We start from the raw sequence: 19,330 nt of genomic DNA on the forward strand, positions 1-19,330 counted from the left end.
TCCTAACCAGACTTTGTTTGGGTCCATATGTTCTCATTAACTGTTGTTTTGTTTGTATTATGTTGGGGGAGAGCCTATTTTTTTAGTCATCTTTTTCTCCTGTTTTTATGAGAGGATAGGGAGTTAGGGATGATTGGTCGTGTGAGAGGAGACGATATTGGGTTCACGTGAACGAGACAAGATTTTAAGAACACTAAAATGACAAATTATATGACTGGACAACAGACTTTTATTTAACCGAGTTACACATGCATTTTGAAATGTTTTATTATAACTCTTAACATGCATGATGTAAGCATGAACTTTTAATAAACTTCTTCTTCTACAAATTGAAATTAAAATAAAATGTCATCAAAGTTAGGTGAAAGATACATCTTGCTGATCATCAGTGATGTATCCTGGGGTCACTGGGTGTTTTGGGTCTTTCAACATCAGACACCCTCGCCCAGGCGACCCGACCGGAGTTGATCAGACTCCGGTCTGTGTCCCAGCAGCATTTGTACACTGATCAGCCCTCTTGATCCAAAGCCATCTTGTGGCTCTTTCTGCAGCTTCAGTTGCAGACCTGATGGCTTTCCTCTTTGCCTCACCGGTGAGGCCCAGCATGGTGAGGACTTTACAAAGGGACCACCCTGCAAATCCTCGGCATCCCACCTCCAGAGGTTCACAGTATGTCCTCCAGCCTTTGCTCCTACACTCCTCCACCAGCTCCTGGTACTTGGCACACTTCCTTTCATTTGCCTCCTCCATGCGTTCTTCCCAGGGCACTGTCAGTTCCAGAATGATCAACTGCTTGGTGGAATCAGACACAATGACCATATCTGGTTGGAGCCGATGTTATTCTTGTGGAGTCGATGTTATTCTTGCTGGAATCTTTAGCTGCTTGCCCAGGTCCACTTCCAGCTGCCAATCTGTGGCAGTGGTAAGGAGACCTGAACTGGCCCCTGCTTGAATATTGGGCTTCTCTCCAGCTCTGTGGAATCTTGGGCTTTCCATGGACTTGGACTTGGGCTTACAGTGTCCCTTGGTGCTCTTAATGGCCTTGAATATACTCTCAGCAATCGCCTTTAGCACCTGGTCGTGGCGCCAGCGATAACGCCCCTCTCCAAGTGCTTTCGGGCAACTACTGAGGAGGTGTTCCAGGGATCCCCGTCCTGGGCACTGGGGGCAGGATGGTGACTCTACTTTGCCCCAGACATGCAGGTTGGATGGACTAGGTAGGACATCATCAAACGCCTGGACTAAGAACCTGATGTTAAGGGAGTCTGCTCTCCAAATGTTGGACCAGGTGATCTTCCTTTGCAGAACATTCTCCCGTTTAGTCCAGGCTCCTTGTTGTCACATTCCCACCATCCTGCTGGCTTGTTCTTCCTCCACGCCTGCCCGCACTTCTTCCTGGATGAGCTGTTGCCGCTGTTTTCCCTGGGCCTTGTCCACCCTGATAGATGGGAAATAGCCAATACCTGCGCACCCTGATGCTATGGACCCAACCAGCGCCTTCTGCCTCAGACGTGACTCTGCCTTTTCCAGAGCCTCGTCCACCCTCCATTTCCGGCCTGTCCGCACCTGGACGCCAGCTAATGCCACCTTCTCATCCCTAGATTGCCTGTACTGCAGAGCTTCTCGAGTTCTGGTTACCATAAACTCCTCAGTGAGTCCCCTGAATGGAAGCTGCCAGATATTACTAGTGCCATACAAGGCAGCACTGCTCAGGCTTCAGGGTAGGCCAAGCCATCTTTGTAAGTAGCTGCTGATCTTTCTCTCCATGGCCTCTACAGTTGTAATAGGTACTGCATACACTAGCAGAGGCCACAGGATGCGAGGCAGGATGGAGTGCTGGTACATCCAGGCCTTGAATCTCCCTGGCAAGCCAGATCTGTCAACACATCTCAACCAGCTCTCAAGCTCCTTGCTGGTTCTCTGGATAGATGATGAGTCTTTTAGGCTGCAATGAAAAAGCTTCCCAAGACTCTTGACTGGCTGTTCTGTAATGGATGGGATAGTGGCTCCAGCCAGAGAGAAGCCGTACCTGTTTGTCACCTTTCCTTTTTTGAGCACCATAGATCTTGATTTTGTTGGCTTAACACTGGGCAGACTTTTGCCATGAAAAAAGTCGCGTGGAAAATCAGCCTCCGAGTAGCCCACTTCCCCGCTGTGAAGAGATTAGTGCCCTTTGTCTTGCTAATGACATGGTGCGCGTTTGAAGCGCCAACCCCCGCTCTCCTTTCCAAGGAAATACAGCCTGGCTAGCTCCTGTATATCACAGCTCCAAGAAGCAATTCAAAAGTTACAATCTATCTTTCTTTATAGCGCGAAGGTAATTATTCCTATGCAGAATAGGAATGAATCCTTTGGTTTGAATAGCGCTAAACAATCTAAGTGAAATAAATCCTCGCGTTGTTTTTGTATTAGGTGTACATGCTGTGCGATTTTCTCAAGGCAAAACCAGACACAGACTAGCCAGTTTTATATGTTTCATTCACATTTCATGCTTACTTCGTCGCACTAAAGAATAAACTACAATAATGTGCATGTAGTAGGCATACGTGTTGTGCGATTTTCGCAAGGCAAACCAGACAATGACCAGTCCATTTTATGTGTTTCAAGCGCCGACCAACGCTCTCCTTTCCAAGGAAATACAGCCTGGCCAGCTCATCTGTATATCACAGCTCCAAGAAGCAATTCAATAGTTACAACCGTGAATCTATCATTCTTTATAGCGCAAAGGTAATTATTCCTATGCAGAATAGGAATTAATCCTTTGGTTTGAATCGTGCTAAACGATCTAACTGAAATAAATCCTCGCGTTGTATTTGTATTAGGCGTACGTGTTGTGCGATTTTCTCAAGGCAAAACCAGACACAGACTAGCCAGTTTTATATGTTTCATTCACATTTCATGCTTACTTCATCGCACTAAAGAATAAACTACAATAATGTGCATGTAGTAGGCATACGTGTTGTGCGATTTTGTATGTGTTTCATACGTATTTTATGCTTACAATAAAGAATAAACAATGTGTTTGCGGTACGTGTAGTGCGATGTAAAATTCACAGAATCGTGCTGCAGAGTAAACAAATATACATTTTGAATCCACTACAAACTTGTAAGATACCAGTCAATCTGTGTACCTATATTTTTTGTAATGTAAAATAGTTGCACATCGTGTTAGAGTATATGCGCGATTTACAGAAATAACGCCGGTAATAGAACCGCTGTTGTAAAACTTTTACACACACACACAGTAATAACAACAATAAAGATATTCTTGCCTTAGCAATGACAGAGTAAAACAAATGTGTGATGCAGAACAACATTATTTTTATTAGAAAAATAGAAATCTCATTTGAAATACAGCCAAGTCCGCTATGAGCATCCCGCAATCTAACAGTTGCTACATATCCATGGCCCATCCTTTCTACATTTTCGACAGGTGTACTTGGCACACTTGGTGTGTGATTGTCCTCAGCATCTCTATGTCGATCAAACACAGAAAGCTCTGTAACCTGCTTGTGATTCTGCGCTGTAGAAGTAAAATAAAAATCACATTACTTATATGTTAAAAAAAATAGGAAATATAAAATAATACATCTTTACATCATACATAAAAATATTTATAAAATATAACAAAGAGGACATATCATTACTTACATGTAAAAAAAGAGGAAATATAATATAAATATTAGTGGTGGGACTTTAACGCGTTAATTTCGATTAATTAATTACAGGAAAATTAACGCACTAAAAAAATTAATGCATTTTAACGCATTTAACGGACGAGACACTTTTGCACTGTGGAATGTTTCTCAGTGCGCGAGTTCCGGGCATACAGATTATATGGACGCACAATAAGATGAGCATGATGGAGATGACTGAAGAGGCTACGCTGGTGGATGGGAAATTTAAATATAAGAAACTTTCAGATGGAAGTACAAACAAAAATAGTGTTATTTACACTTTATGTAGGAAGGAGTTCGCTTATCACAGGAGCACTTCCACCCTTCGTTACCACCTCAACGCAAAACATGTTGCGGCTAAAGCTGGGCGTACACTGTGCGATATTTTAAATCGTGTACTCAGCTCCAGCTCAAACTGTACGACTAAATCGCAGGGAGAGTCGGCTCGTGGAGCTGCTTCAACAGTGCGATACTCTCACGAGGAGCGATTTGAATTTCAAACATGTTTGATGTTCTTGCGACGCTGCGATTTCTGATCGGGAGTTGGTCGTGAGGTGTGAATCGTTCCTCGTATACCTGTGTAAACTATACGATGCACGACACGCGATTGAGCCGAAACGAGTGAAAAATCGGCTGAAAATGGGCCAAAAATCGCACAGTATTCCTAGTACGATAGGGTGACCAAACGTCCGTAATTCACATCCTGTGAGGAAACGTCCTGATTTTTAAATGACCTTCATTGGACCATTAAGACTGGATTAAACTTTCGCGAATGGCCGTAGCGCGCGACTCCGCAAGCGTTTATACATGATGCGTCACATTATTTGTGTTGTCCGCTCTCTGTGGTCGAAGATAAATGCTTACAAGAAGCGCTGCGAATTGCGTCAACTGATGCAAGTTACGAACTACCGTCCAGGGATGAGTTTCCCAAAACGTTCTTAGCGCCAAGTACTTCTTAACCTCGTACGTAAGAACGAGGTGACGAAGTACTTGGCACTAAGAACGTTTTGGGAAACTCACCTCAGAAAGACAATGTCGAAGAAAATCCAGCAGCTGTATGATGAGGAAAGAATTAAAACAGGTTATTGTGAAGAGTGCCACAAATGTGGCTCTGACTGGGGATCACTGGACCTCTGTTAGCAACAAGAATGATCTTGGTGTGACAGCTCATATTATAGATGATGAATCTATAGATGATGAAGATCCAGTCATTTGCTTTGAGCATGCAGAAGACCACTTCTAGGCACTATGAAGATGCCTATGGCAGAGGCCTGGGAAATTAAAGAAAGTCTACCATCTAAAATGGTATTAAAAAACATCTTCTGATTTACTTAAATTCTTCCAATATCCTGAGCAAAACTTCCTAAATTAAACAACATTTTTGGTCAGAATTTCCAATGTTCTGAACTGTTTTCTGCACACTACTCATATATTGGTCTTCGTAGTAGACTGGTGGAAAAATAAACAAGATGTTGAGGTTTATGATTATTAGGGATGTCCCGATCCAGCTTTTTGAACTTCCGATCCGATACTAATATTTATTTGCACTTCCGATCCGATACCGATATCTACCGATACCGGCCTATCCGAGCATGTATTAAAGTTTAAAGTTATTTAGCTAACTTACTTTGTTGTCAAACTCATGTTGAAAAGCGTTTTACTCTTGATAACAAGTAGCCAGCTGAATTAGGTGTGTTTGAATAATACACAATGGTTGGTAAGGTGAAACTGACCTGTTTATTTAGCAATTAATAAACTCAAAATAGACAAAATATTAAATAACAAACAGAAATAGCATCATTAAACAAAGGATTAAAAAGCCACAAGTGCAAATAATATTGTAAATTATATTAAAAAAGCAAAACTGTCACGTAGGGCTATGCCCCCTCTCCTAGCTGTCACTCTGGGTTCCCTCATGTCTGTGTTTCTTGCCTGTTCATCCCGACTTGCTCGTTTGTCTCTATGATTTCCTATTGTCTGCCACGCCCCTGTCGTCATTGTTATCACCTGGTCCTTGTCTAGTTCTGTGTATATTAGTCCCTGTATCTCGCAGGTCTAGTCATCGGTTGTTTTGTGCTTCATGTATTCTCAGTGTTGCGAACGGCATCATTTTGTCAGTAACGGGATAATATAATTAATTACTTTTCCTGTCGTTACAACGCCGTTTACGTTACTGGTCATTAAAAGCGGTGCGTTACTATATATTAATATACTAACAGTAATGCGAGCGGACCGCTGCCCAGACTAGTGAGGAGTAACAGATCTCGATAGGTCACAGTTCTTGGTGTAACACGTGTTTAACTTAACAAGTCAGTAAGCGATTGGCTAAGGCAGCGTTATGATAGCCAGTGTTTTTACACGCACGCCGAAGCACGCGAGTGACACGACACAAACGGAGAAGAGGCCGAAATGGCGTCAGGTGCAAGCCGAAGAAAATTTAGCATTTTCAAGGCGATATAAACATTATTTAAGAAAATACTTGAAGTTCCTGAATGTCTACCAGACTGGGTATTTGATTTATTTAATTAAGAATAGAGGTTTTATTGTTAAGTTTACTTCTGTTGTGAACAAACCAGTTGTCTCAGGTTGAGAGAATTTAATTTAATTTCATAGATATAAATGCACTTTATATAGTGTAACTGTTTACTTTTGCTTTTTTTTCAAAGATTTGGGATTTTAAAGGATTTTATCCTGCACTGGTCTGTGGATGTGCAATAAATATCAAAAGTTAAACACCTTTCTGATCTACTCATTTCAACTGACTGTGAAAACTGCTTTAAAAAAAAAAAAACTTAATTGGCATATAACCTTTTGTTATACTGTAACGCAAATACAGTATAACAAAATACTGTAACGCAAATAGTTACTTTCCCTGGTAACTAGTTACTTTTATTATAGAGTAATTCAGTTACTAACTCATACTTTTTTGAACAAGTAGTGAGTAACTATAACTAATTACTTTTCTAAAGTAACGTTCCCAACACTGTGTATTCTCTGTTCACGTTCGGTGGCTCTTGTGTGTGTATTCGCGTTTCCCTGTTTGTTTCAGCCTGTTCCGTTTTCCCTGCCTGGTTTCTGTGAGCCAGAACGTTACAAAAACACACAACCTGAGTGGAAAATAGTCTATTAACATTAACATCCATCAGTGCTCTTGAACAAGTGTAAACCAAAGCTTAAAAAAATCCGTTCTTTAGAAACTCATGTTGTTTATGGTGGTATTTCGCTAAATGCTTGATTAGATTGGTTGTATTAAAAGTTTTTACAGCTTTACCACCACGCTTGACTTTGCTGTGGCCTCTTCGGCCTACCTCTTCGTCTTTGTCGTCCTTTAAGGTAAAATAATCCCACACAACTGACATTTTTACCGATAACTTCAAATTTACACGGCGGTCCTAATGGTTAGGAGATGCCGCGGAGCTAAATTGGGGAGACGCTTTGCTCGTGTGCTGAAGGTCTGCTGGAAAATGCGGACAGGATTTTACTCACACTGGCAAAACCACAGCAAAAACTGGAATGGATTATCTAAATGGGTGCGCTGGAAAACCCGGATCGGACTTAAAAAAAACTGGATCAGGAGTCTGGATCGGCATTTTCTCGTGCCTGCCGATCCGATACAGATACGCATTTTTTGCTAATATCGGCGGCCGATCCGATCCAAATATCGGATCGGGACAACCCTAATGATTATGTTCATTGATTCATTCATCATTCAAACTTAAATTAATATTTCTCATGTTAAATACTGAAATGCGATTAAAATGCGATTAATTTCGATTAATTAATTGCAAAGCTTCCGATTAATTCGATTAATTTTTTTAATCGCGTCCCACCCCTAATAAATATATTTATAAAATATAACAAGGAGGAAATATAGCTGGCCAAATTCAGTTCAATGCTTTTTCCTATGCACATCCGTGATAACATTACTTACATGTAAAAAAAAGAGGAAATATAATATAAATATATTTATAAAATACACGTCCTATACACATCTAGAAAAAGAAAATATAGCTGGCAAAATTCACCTATACTTTTCTTGTATACATCTACGAAAAGTTTTTTACGTTACCTTGGCATGCTCTGTAGGTCCTGCGGTCTCACTGAACGTAAAAGTGGTGCTGGCGTGTCCACGAATGCGTACATCTGTTTTTTCCCAAGCGGTTCCATCTTTTGCGTTTATGTTATGTTCAGGCCTACTGACATCCTTAGCAACAGAACACTTCTTTTGTGGAGGGCTACGGTTTTCTTTTTCATCCGATTGTCCACTTGTATCTGCGCCAGATGAAACTGCCAGATCGGAGTCTTCAGCACTAACAGAATGTTCCTCTCCTCCATCGGAATCGCAGTCATCCATTTCGTTCAGAAGAGCCAAAGCTTGCAAAGCAGTGTAAGTCCTCTTGTGTGCCATCGTAGTGTCCGTGTCTTCCTCGCAGAACAGGAAAAATATATGAAATGATTCACCTGTGTTTGTGTGTCCGTTTTTATCCCAGCTGGGAGAAGACCAAACCCCACCCATCTTCAACAAGTGTAAATTGTGGACCTTCACGTCGGCTGGTGCAAAGGCGCTAATAACATGCATATCGATACCCGCTAACCGATACTACCGCATTTCCATTTCTTTATATCAGATGGATGAATAGAAGTATGAATGGTTGAATAGTCAGTCAGTCTCTAATCAAATTTAATTGTTCTATACTATCCAAGTACAATATGGAATTAGGTAAAAAAAACAAAAAAACAAAATAGATATGGTTAGAATTCTTATACAAGTAGTGCTGTTTTATAAAAGCAGAATAACATAAATAACATATACAATGACTACATTTGATTTTCTCTAAATACAGATAGTATATATAATTTTTATGATATTTCTGAGATTATTTTATGGTGTTTCCTGTCTATGTAGCAGTGCAAATTATATATACATTCTACCTGTAAATTAGTGCTGTTTCATAACAGCCGAATCGCAGAAATAACATACATACAATGTATAGATACGGATAGAATATATATAATTTGTACTGATCGATTTCGTTTTTTACTTAATTTTAGATTACACTTGGATAGTAAAAACAAATAACTTCAAAATTTTAAGTTTGTAGCGAGGTGGATTCAAAATGTAATTTGTTTTCTCTGCAGCAAGATTCTGTGAATTCTGTGAATTTGCCATCGCACTACACGGACCGCAAACGCATAGTTTATTCTTTAGTGCGATTAAGTAAGCATGAAATGCGTATGAAATGTATAAAATGGGCTAGTCAGTGTCTGGTTTGCCTTGTGAAAATCGCACAGCACGTACGCCTACTTCAAATAAACGTTTATTCTTTAGCGCGAGGATTTATTTCAGTTAGATTGTTTAGCGCGATTCAAACCAAAGGATTCATTCATATTCAGCATAGGAATAATTACCTTCACGTTATAAAGAAAGATAGATTCACGGTAGTAACTTTTGAATTGCTTCTTGAATCTGTGATATACAGATGAGCTGGTTTTCTGTGGAAAGGAGAGCGGGGGTCGGCGCGGTTTGCCTGCGAAACTCCTCATACTTTTAGCCATATTAGTGTTTGACCTGCTGCCTCAGTGCTCCGCATTTGCATAATAAAAGGAAGGATAATTGCTGGGAAGAAGGAGGGGTGATGTCCTGGAGATCCTGAAATTTCAGTCTTGCCAGTGTTAAAGCTCAATCTTGCCCATGTGATGAGCTTCTCAAGTCCCAGCAAAATCCATCTGCTGCCTGGGACAGATGTAGTGGTGACAGTTAGGTCATCCATGAATGCTCTTATAGGGGGCTGACGTACTCCAGATTTTGTCAGGGGCCCCCTGCACTCAACCTCTGCTGACTTCACGATCATGTTCATGGCGAGTGCGAACAGGATGACTGAGATTGTGCAGCTCGTTATGATGCCCTTTTCAAGTCGATGCCAGTCTGATGTGCCCGACACAGCAGTGACTCTTAGCCTGAAATTGCTATAATAGTCCAGGATAAGGTCTATGACTTTGGTGGGAACGTGATGTTGCAGGAGGGCAACCTCAACAAGCTTATGAGGTATGGAGCCATACGCATTGGCTAGGTCCAGCCACAGTACGGTCAAATCTCCTTTCCCTTCACGCGCCTCTCTGATGAGTTGCGTTACCACTCCTGTATGTTCCAGGCATCCAGGCACTCCAGGAATCCCACCCTTCTGAACCGATGTGTCAATATAACTGTTCTTCAGAAGGAACTCTGTTAGTCGTCGTGACAAGACGCTGAAGAAAATCTTGCCTTCGACACTTAACAGCGAAATTGTCCTAAACTGACTGATGTCCTTTGAGTCCTCTTCCACACATCCCGGATCCACGGATCCACACACCCTCTGCACATCTCCATTGGCCTGCCACTTGTCCCCTGCGCCAGATCACCCTCAACAGCTTCCACAAATATCGCCGTAGTTGTGGACAACGTTTATACACAGTGTATGGAACACCGCTGGGGCCTGGTGCTGATGCTGATCTGGCTCCCTTCACGACCTCCTGTATCTCAGCCAAGCTGGGCTCCCTCATCACAAACTCCACTGCTGGTGCCTGCGGGCTAATGAGGGACCTCTGTGGTCCAAGCTCATTCCCTCTCTGGGTCGCAGAGGGTGTTGTGCAGAAAGATGTTTACCTCTGCCATTGAGCACATAAGGTTGCCACTCCGTTTATCCCCAAGCAGTTTCTTGGTGAAGATAAAGGGATTACAGATGAACGCAGCACGCTTCCTTGCTCTCTCCTTTCTTCGCCTTCGGTGCCCTTCTGCACGTCGCAGCGTCATGAGCTTTTTCCTCAGAATGTTTCTAAGGTCTGCTAGGGGTTGTTGCTCTTCTTTACCTGCCACCTTGTACTGCTTCTGTTACGGCCCCCCCTTTTTAAACTTCCTTTCCACTACCGGTCTAGGTTACAGGAGGAACAGCAACATGGAACGTGGTGAATGTATAAAATGGAAGCCAATATTCGGACACCACTGATCAAATGCCAATAAAAACTTTTATTCAATGACTAACACTCATATGATCAGTAGCATAACTGGGCAAGAGCGGCACTCAAGAAAAGAATCAAACAAAACCAGTAAGAAAAACTCTCCTGACATACCTCTAACCCCCTAACAGAACAAACCAAAAATCTCCTAACTGAACTTACCTACAAAATAAGTAAAACAAACATACATAAGTAGTGCCCGTCCCCTTTCCTAGTGAAACCCAACAATGTTACTCTAACAGTGCTGTACAATGTACAGGGCGCCCCATCTTACCTGCCCAGTTTACCTACATTGCATCAATGTGATATATTATAACCCAAACAGGTGTTACAGGGTTAAGGCCCAAAAAAGCTCTCCCTCTCGCAGGCCGGCGGTAGTCTCTTAAGGCCAACGCTCCGCCTCCGGTATTTCTCCAACAGTACTCCCATTGGGCAGTTGGTCCATCTCCAGGTGTTGGAAAGAATCCAATCAGGTTACTAATGAGAAACCTGAAGTCGTCTCAAGGAGCCGTAACACTTCTTAAGGATCCGCAGTTCTTGCCGCAATTTTTGGATCTGAACAGCACGGCGGTTTAGTGTGAATTTGGTCCTCGGGTTCCTGCCCTCACTGAGGCCAAACCTCTCTGCTGCATAGCTGACTATGATGGATGTCATGGTCTCAAGGCGTCTGTCCACTTCTCCCTTGGTGGTGGTTTCCAAGATCTGGCTTACGTCTGTGTCGAACTGTGCCCATATTGCCCGGCTACTGGCTGGAGGCCACTTGATCCGCTTCTGATGGAATGATTTGCAGGGGTTTAGAGGCTCTACTGCTTGGAGAGCAGTATTTTTAAAAATAAAATAAATAAAATTAATTATTTCTCCTTTTTTCAAGCACAAACTATATTATGTGTAAAACAAAAATTCACTGAATTTGCTGCAACTACACTGCCATGTTCATTTTAAAGAATATTAGCATGTCCACATATTAGCATATTAACATCCGCACACTGCTCCCGATATCCTTTGCTGTCTCAACTTGCCAAAGCGTGCCTTTCTGTCCCTGCCAAGTAAGATATGTTTATTTGAGTACTGAGCTGTGGTGGTGCTGTAAATGTCTCTGCATCGTGCTCGTATTAACCGCGGTGTATACATACAATGTTTGCATATGGTCCGCATCTTATCAGTCACTCTCTTGCCATTTATCATTTCTGTCGTGTACCCCAAATGCTGCCAAACAAACTATTTGAAAGTGGTGGGGGCATCTTCAATAGTAATACCTGTATTTTCCGATGTCATTCTAGCTGCTTGCTGGATCACAAATCCCACGAGACAGATTTTTAACGCGCCGATAAATATCGCTGAGTTACATCTCTCGAGATCTCGTAACACCCCTAGTGGATGTACATGTGCGTGTAGGTGTATATATGTGAGGGTCTATATTTAAGAGTGAGTGTGGGTGTGTGTCCGTGTGTGTATATGTTTGTGTGTGGGTGTATACAAGGGGGTGTGTATATGTATGTAGCAGTGTATATGGGTGTGAACGAAGGTGTATGGGTGAATATGTGTGTGGGTGTATATATGAGGGTGAATGTATATATGAGGTTGAGTGTATGTGTGGTTCTGGGTCTGAGGCTTGTTGTGCCCGGTCCTCTCCCGGCTGCTCCCCTGTGGTTTCTTCTCCCCTCCAGGGGGTGGGGGGTGCCTTGGGGTTTTGTGGGCTGGTCTGGTGCTCCGGCGTGGCGGGGGAATGTAGTCACAGCTTTCTCCCCTCACTAGTAAGTATCCTATGTTGCACTTACATAAACACACACACTCACACATACATCACAGTCATTTGTGCTGTATGTCTTATGGCGCATTTCCACTAGGGCCTGCTTGGCGCGGTACGGTTCGGTACGGGTCGATTCGCAACGGAACGGTACGGTCGCGTTGTGTTTCCATTACAATGGTGAACCACCCCAATGTGGGTGGAGTCGCTGTTGGCGCGCGGGTTGTAGTGTCGTGACATCATTTGTATACGACCACAACACCGGTCGACGCCCCTTAACACATAGCATTATTGTATCTTATTTATCTTTATCTTCATTATTGTATGTGGTTGCTCTAATTATTGATAATAATTTGGTATTACTCAAACAGGCTGAACACACCCTGCATAAAAATCATCAGTCATACAATCAAATGAAATCAAACTTTATTATGAAATATAGATATTTAAAGTACAACATATGTAAATAATATAGTTATAGTTTTAAAAAAGTGCAAAAAGCAAATATATACGTATAGCTTTATATGAAATAAATATTTATAGTACTACAAGCAACATTTTGTGTGCTTTTACTGGCGTCTGTCTCGCATGGTGTTCACAAGTTCGCCAAGCACCCCGAGGAAAGCCCGGTTGAAGGAAACATTTTCCGCCAACTCCGCTCGCCTCGTCAGTGGAAGGGGAATCTTGAACGTAAAAAATAACAAATATTAAACACAAGCATTCCTGTGAAAGCAACAACAATATAGCGTAACTGCACAAAATGTGTAGCACGTCATCGCTGCTCATGCTATGTTTATGGCTACAGCTAACTAGCAAGGCTAAGAGCTAGCTATTGTACAGTAGTGACTGTGGTGGTAACATTAACTACAAACACAGCTCTAAATTCCTGCGTTTACAATAGATGCGTTCATATTACGTTCATATTACATCTTTTACGAGCCTAGTAGTAAAACTGTGAAATCACAATACACTCACCATTCTCCGTGGCCTCCAGCACCGACAATGTCCAGCACGTTTTCTCTTCCGTTACTGGCTGGCCGGTGACCGTATATGACATCCATTTGCTGGAACCATTTCCAGTCTTTGCGGTTTGCTCCGCTGTGTCCGTTATGGTCCTTCACCGCCCGGTAATCGCGTTAAGCTTTTTTAGCTTGGACCGACCGGCACTGCTGAACGGACCGCTGGTAGCCATGAGTGGCCATTAGCGCGGAAACCTCGCTAAAAACCTTTACATTTCTAGTGGCCTCGTCCAGTTCGCCCTGGATTTTTTGATCGCTGATTATTAACAGAAAGGTTTGTACCTCGGCGTTTGACCAGGGAACAGACTTCGCTCCTTGGGTTTTAAAAATGGCTGAGGAGTCCATAGCATAGCGGAGGAGTCGCTCTCCTGACGCAACCTGTGACGACACTCCCTGGCCAATCAGTGTCATGCTGTTACTCCACGTCACAGAACTGTACCGCTTCGGAACGGTTAGAACCTCGAGCGAGTCGGTACGAAAAAAGTACCCAAAGGGGCCGGCTCACAGGGTACTGGTACTAATGGAAACACTCACAAACCGTCGCGAATCGAACCGTACCGCGCCAAGCAGGCCCTAGTGGAAATGCGCCATTAGGTACACTTTCTGCTCTTATTTCAGGAGCAGCAATTGGTGAACCATTGCAGTGGTCATTTGAGCCGTTTTTTCTGCCTTTCTGTCTTTTCCCTTTTTACTTTCTCTCCCCCTCTTCTTTTCTCTCCTGTCCTGTATGGTCCACCTAACCCCAATTATTTTTATCACTATTGTACTGTATTATACGGAATTGTTTTCATTTGATCCTTACATAAAAACATAAAAAGTTGTCCTCCAAAGATGGGGTGGGGTGAAGGTGGGCCAAAAAAAAAAAACCAAATGCTGTAAATTTTAATACGCTACATATATATAGAGCACATCCCGTCTTGTTCAATAAGGCATGTTTGTGTAATCAGACCAGCCGGTTATTAGGATCAAAATTATGATGATGCGCTGTGCTTAGGGAAACTATGGAGGCCATAAATGAGGCCCTCTTCCATGGTGGACGCCATAATTCCTCAGACTAATGTCCTGGTGAATCTAATAAGAAGGGTTTCCTCAGTCCTGGGGTCGTGAACTTTGGGTTGAAGTGAATGAGCTGAAAGAAAACCTTTCTTATTATTTTTCACTTCATGCTGCAGGAATCTTAAGGGACCAGAGATGGTTAGTTTCAGTAGACCCTCCAAGCAAGGGAATGAAAAATCTTCTGCTTTCTCCACTTCACCTCAGAAAGTATTTTTGTTGCTGTCAGAATTTTCTTTCATTATCTTTTCTAAATCCTATTCAATGCATTGGACACCACATTTCTGTGTGAGCGAAAGAGAAGGAGAGAAAAGAAGTGAAGGGGAATATGCTCGATTGCATGTTTAAGAGATAACAAAGTGATGTTTCCATGAGGTCATCTGCTCTGTTGTTGTGGGTGGGGATTTTTGTTCTGGATTTCCCTTAATGTAGTCTTGTGCCTCTACTAGTACTAAGTACTCTAGTTACCCTGTCATAGTTTCTCTCCCTTGGGGTTTGACAGTTTGACCATAGCTATTTAGTCATTGTCATAATATTCTGGTAGTGGATTTGAGTACTTTTGCCTTTCACCTAACTAAATAAATAAATAAACAAGATTTGTTTTCTTTGACAGACTGGCCCACTATATATATATATATATATATATATATATATATATATATATATATATATATATATATATATATATATGTATATGTATGTGTGTGTGTGTGTGTGTGTGTGTGTGTATACTGTGTGTAGATATGAATCTATACATGGCACGTAGTGTATATGACGGTGTTTATTGTCATATGGACAATATTAATTCCAGCAATAATATGATTACAAAGCCACATAGTGGCTTTTAAATAGTCCATCATAAGACCACCAAACAAGTTGTTTTACGCAAAGTGCATCCTAAAGAACAACCTACAACTCTAACGTGGGTATTTCTTCCTCTTACCTATTTGTGGTGGTTAGTTTTAATCTAAGAATTTCAATAGCTTTAAAAAAAACAGTGCGCAGTGCTCTGGAACCTTTAAGACCGCCACTTGCGTCCGTGTTAATCGTGTTAAGGTCATTAGTACATGGTGCCTTAGACGTTGCAGAGGCGACAGCAGTACATTTAAAATAACATGTTATCTACAATTTAAACTGCTGTATGTTTTCGTAGTCCAGCCCAGATTTTCTGGGACAAGTTGTTTTTTTTTTTCTGATCTTCGCTGCATACCGTCAGCCCGCATCATCTGGCCCAGTCCGCGGCCCGGTCTAACTCATTCATGTGTTTACAGGATCAGTCCGCGGCCGCGCTGAGCAGGTTAGTCTGACTGGAGCGGGGGAGGTAATAACACCGTTAAACAGCAGCGTGACTACGGACCGGGGCTGCAGTGCGCGGCAGTGGCTCCTCCACGGGCCGAGTTAAACCACCGGCCCACCGGGGAAATCCCCGGTAGCAATGTATGCCAGTTCGCCCCTGCCCATGGATAGCTTGTAACCCAAGTGGAGCACTTCTCCACTTGTGATAAATTTCAAACATGTAGATAATAGAATCCCAAAGAGAGCCAAAGCTTTCAACACAAGCGTACATCCGAACAGTTTTCCTAAAGAGAACCAAGAAACTAACAGCAGAAAACCAAAATTGCCTTGCTCTGTCTTCAAAAGTGAAACTCATGGCATCACAAGGTGTCCCACCTTCACAGCAAAGAGTGTTGAAGATAAAAGGGCATACATTCATGAAAATCGGCTCTACTTTGGATGCTTAAGAAAGGGTCATATGACCAAGGATTGCAAGAGGCAACACACATGCAACACATGCAATCGTCGTCACCCAACCTGCTTGCATAAAGACAGAAACCAAAGACCTGTGGAAACAATGAACAGCTCCACTTCCACAGAAGAAAATGCAAGCCAGGAAATGCACAAGGTCTTGTCCCATGCATTAACACAACGCTCTTCTGCTACCTCAGGTATCGTTCCAGTCAGGGGCGTCACCTGGGGTGGGCTTCCGGGGCTTCAGCCCCGAATGATTATCCAGTAGCCCCGAACCTTTTCACTCAGCTGTACTATTAATGAGGAGGCCAATGCTGCTGTGAGAATAGGAAATCTCTTAACACCAATCATAGTGCCGCCTCAAGGATAAAGTTCCGCCTTTCAGGAGAAACAGTCAATCAGCTTGCTGGTTTTGCGGGCGCGGAGGAGAGCCCACCCCCACCCCCGTGGGGGAGCGCACATGCGCTCTAGCCATTTTTGGCAGCAGGTTGCAGGTAGCTGACGGTGAAAGAAAATGGATATACTGCGTTTTTTCAAGGAGAAAGGTAACGGTAGTTAACTATGTAAACTGTGATGACATTGTTTGTGGAGCTATCTGATATCTGGTTAAAAACTTTAGTAAAAGCTCACTATCACCAACAGTCATTCTGCAGAATTTGTGGGTCATTCCAGGATTTTGGTACATTTCCTGTCCCACCACTTAAATTTCAAATGTACATATCCAAAATATCTAAATGACTATTTTTTTTAAACATTGTACTTGTTATAAGACAAACTGTAAAATTTGGTGGAAAAATAAGCGCCTTAGATATTATTCAAAAGACCGAATACCTTTGAACCACCTCAAAAAATGGCCATTTTCTCGTCCCACACATTGGGTGACCAACTCCTTTAAAATAATTAAAATTAAAATAAGCTCTAAATAAATTACTTCCTCTTGTATATTGTTGAAATGCATCTCCTTTACTTATGAAAACAACTTATTTGGTCTACATTGTATTGCATGTCACAGTTTTTACACTATTAAGTTGTGTCCCACAACATGCGCGCAACCCTGTTACCATAAGGAATTTTATCTGGCAGAGAAAGGGTTAAAAATATTTGTGTACTAGCACAAAGGAATTTGCATCACAAGGACATTTCCTGCCCACATGGCAAGAAAAATGGTAAGTGCTCTAACAATTTTCAAGGTTTTTTTCCAAAAATGTTTGTCCAAGTTGTGTGTGTCACTCAGTGAATGCAACCCTGTTCCTCATATTGTAAGACTAATATTGAGTAGAGTCAAAATTTACTTTATATACTTATATAACCATATTTGTCCTTGATCTTGTATACATAGCTAAATTTTACAGTGAGCATCTGTATTTAAAAACCTGTAGATTATAAATATATGATTTAAAATGATCAAATTGAAGATCAAATTTTCAGAAGTTACCACCCCTGAAATGTACCAAAATCCTGGAATGACCCTTGTGCACCCTTTGTTAAATTTTAAATCTGTTGAATAAAAAAATATAACTCCATATTATAGTGTTAAACATTATATATCAGGGTACGTATTGTAAAAAAATTAAAAATAATTAATTGGGCTGAGCCCCGGATCTTTACATACCCAGGCAACGCCCCTGGTTCCAGTCTATGTCTTCAGTACCACACAGAGAGATACTTACATATGCAATACTTGACACACAGAGTGACTCATCATTTGTTCTAGAAGATGTACTTGATAAACTCAATGTAGATGTCCAGCCAGTAATGCTGAAACTTAGTACCATGACAGCCATCAACACAATTATATCAAGCAAGGGTGTTCATGGTCTACAGGTTTGAGGACTCTACTCTGAGAGCTGTATTCAACTACAGCAGGCCTACAGTCGTAACTTCATCCCGGTGGATAAGTCTTACATTCCAACGAAAGAAACAACATCTCTGTGGCCTCATCTCAGAAACTTGGCAGACAAGTTGCCACCCCTTCAAGACTGTGGGCTGCTAATAGGATATGATTGTCCTTCAGCACTAGCTCCTCTCGAAGTTGTCTTAGGTGACAAAAATCAGCCGTTTGCGCAAAGATCAGAACTAGGATGGAGTATAATAGGCTCGACAAACCCCCACCTAGACAGACAAGGAAGTCAAAGCTTCGTACATCGGCTAACAGTAAAAGAACTCCCAGTTCCATCTGCAACAGATGTTCTAAAGACTTTAGAGTCAGACTTTATTGAGAGAACTTGAGGATAAATATGTCACAAGACGATGTTCATTTCATACAGTTCCTCAGTGACCACATCAGGCAAAAAGAAGATGGGCATTATGAGATGCGCCTCCCTTTCAAATGCAAAGGGCCACCCCACCTACCAAACAACAAGAGGTTAGCCACAGTTCGCCTACAGTGTCTTAAGAAAAAATTAAAAGCCAACAAACAATACTACGATCAGTACAAAACATTCATGGAGGAAACTATTAACAGGGGTGATGCAGAGCCTGTTCCTACAACATCTGAGAGAGAGAGACAGAGTGGTACCTTCCGCATCATGGTATTTACCACCCCAGAAAACCGGATAAGCTGAGAGTTGTTTTTGATTGTTCTTCCAAATTCCGTGGTATTTCTCTGAATGACACCCTGCTTACTGGGCCTGATTTAATCAATCCACTGGTAGGAGTGCTTTGTCACTTCAGAAAGGAAGCTGTAGCCATTATCTGTGATATTGAACGAATGTTTTATCAGTTCTCCGTCATGCCTGAATCCAAGAATTATCTAAAGTTCCTCTGGTGGAGAGGTGGAGATTTAGAGAAGGAACTGCAGGAGTACAGGATGACTGTCCACCTCTTCGGAGCTGCTTCATCTCCAGGATGTGCCAATTTTGGTCTGAAGCATTTAGCACGACAACTATCCTCTGGCATCAGCATTTGTAGAAAAAAATTTTTATTTTGACGATGGGTTAGTCAGCGTCTCCTCAGTTGAAGAAGCCAAGAAACTGATAACTGAGGCCCAGGAGCTGTGCAAAATAGGAGGCCTACGCTTGCACAAATTCAACTCAAATGAAGAAGCTGCTCTGTCATGCTTAAGCCCTTCTGAAAGAGCAGCAAACATTGAG

The 19,330-nt window shown here is 42.0% G+C and overlaps 1 pseudogene; it reads right to left on the minus strand.

The window, feature by feature from the left end:
- Positions 1–374: 374 nt before the first annotated feature.
- On the minus strand, positions 375–11,324 carry LOC143476095 (uncharacterized; annotated as a pseudogene).
- Positions 11,325–19,330: the final 8,006 nt, after the last annotated feature.

This window comes from Brachyhypopomus gauderio, chromosome 15, assembly GCF_052324685.1.
Source record: "Brachyhypopomus gauderio isolate BG-103 chromosome 15, BGAUD_0.2, whole genome shotgun sequence".
Lineage (NCBI taxonomy): Eukaryota > Metazoa > Chordata > Actinopteri > Gymnotiformes > Hypopomidae > Brachyhypopomus > Brachyhypopomus gauderio.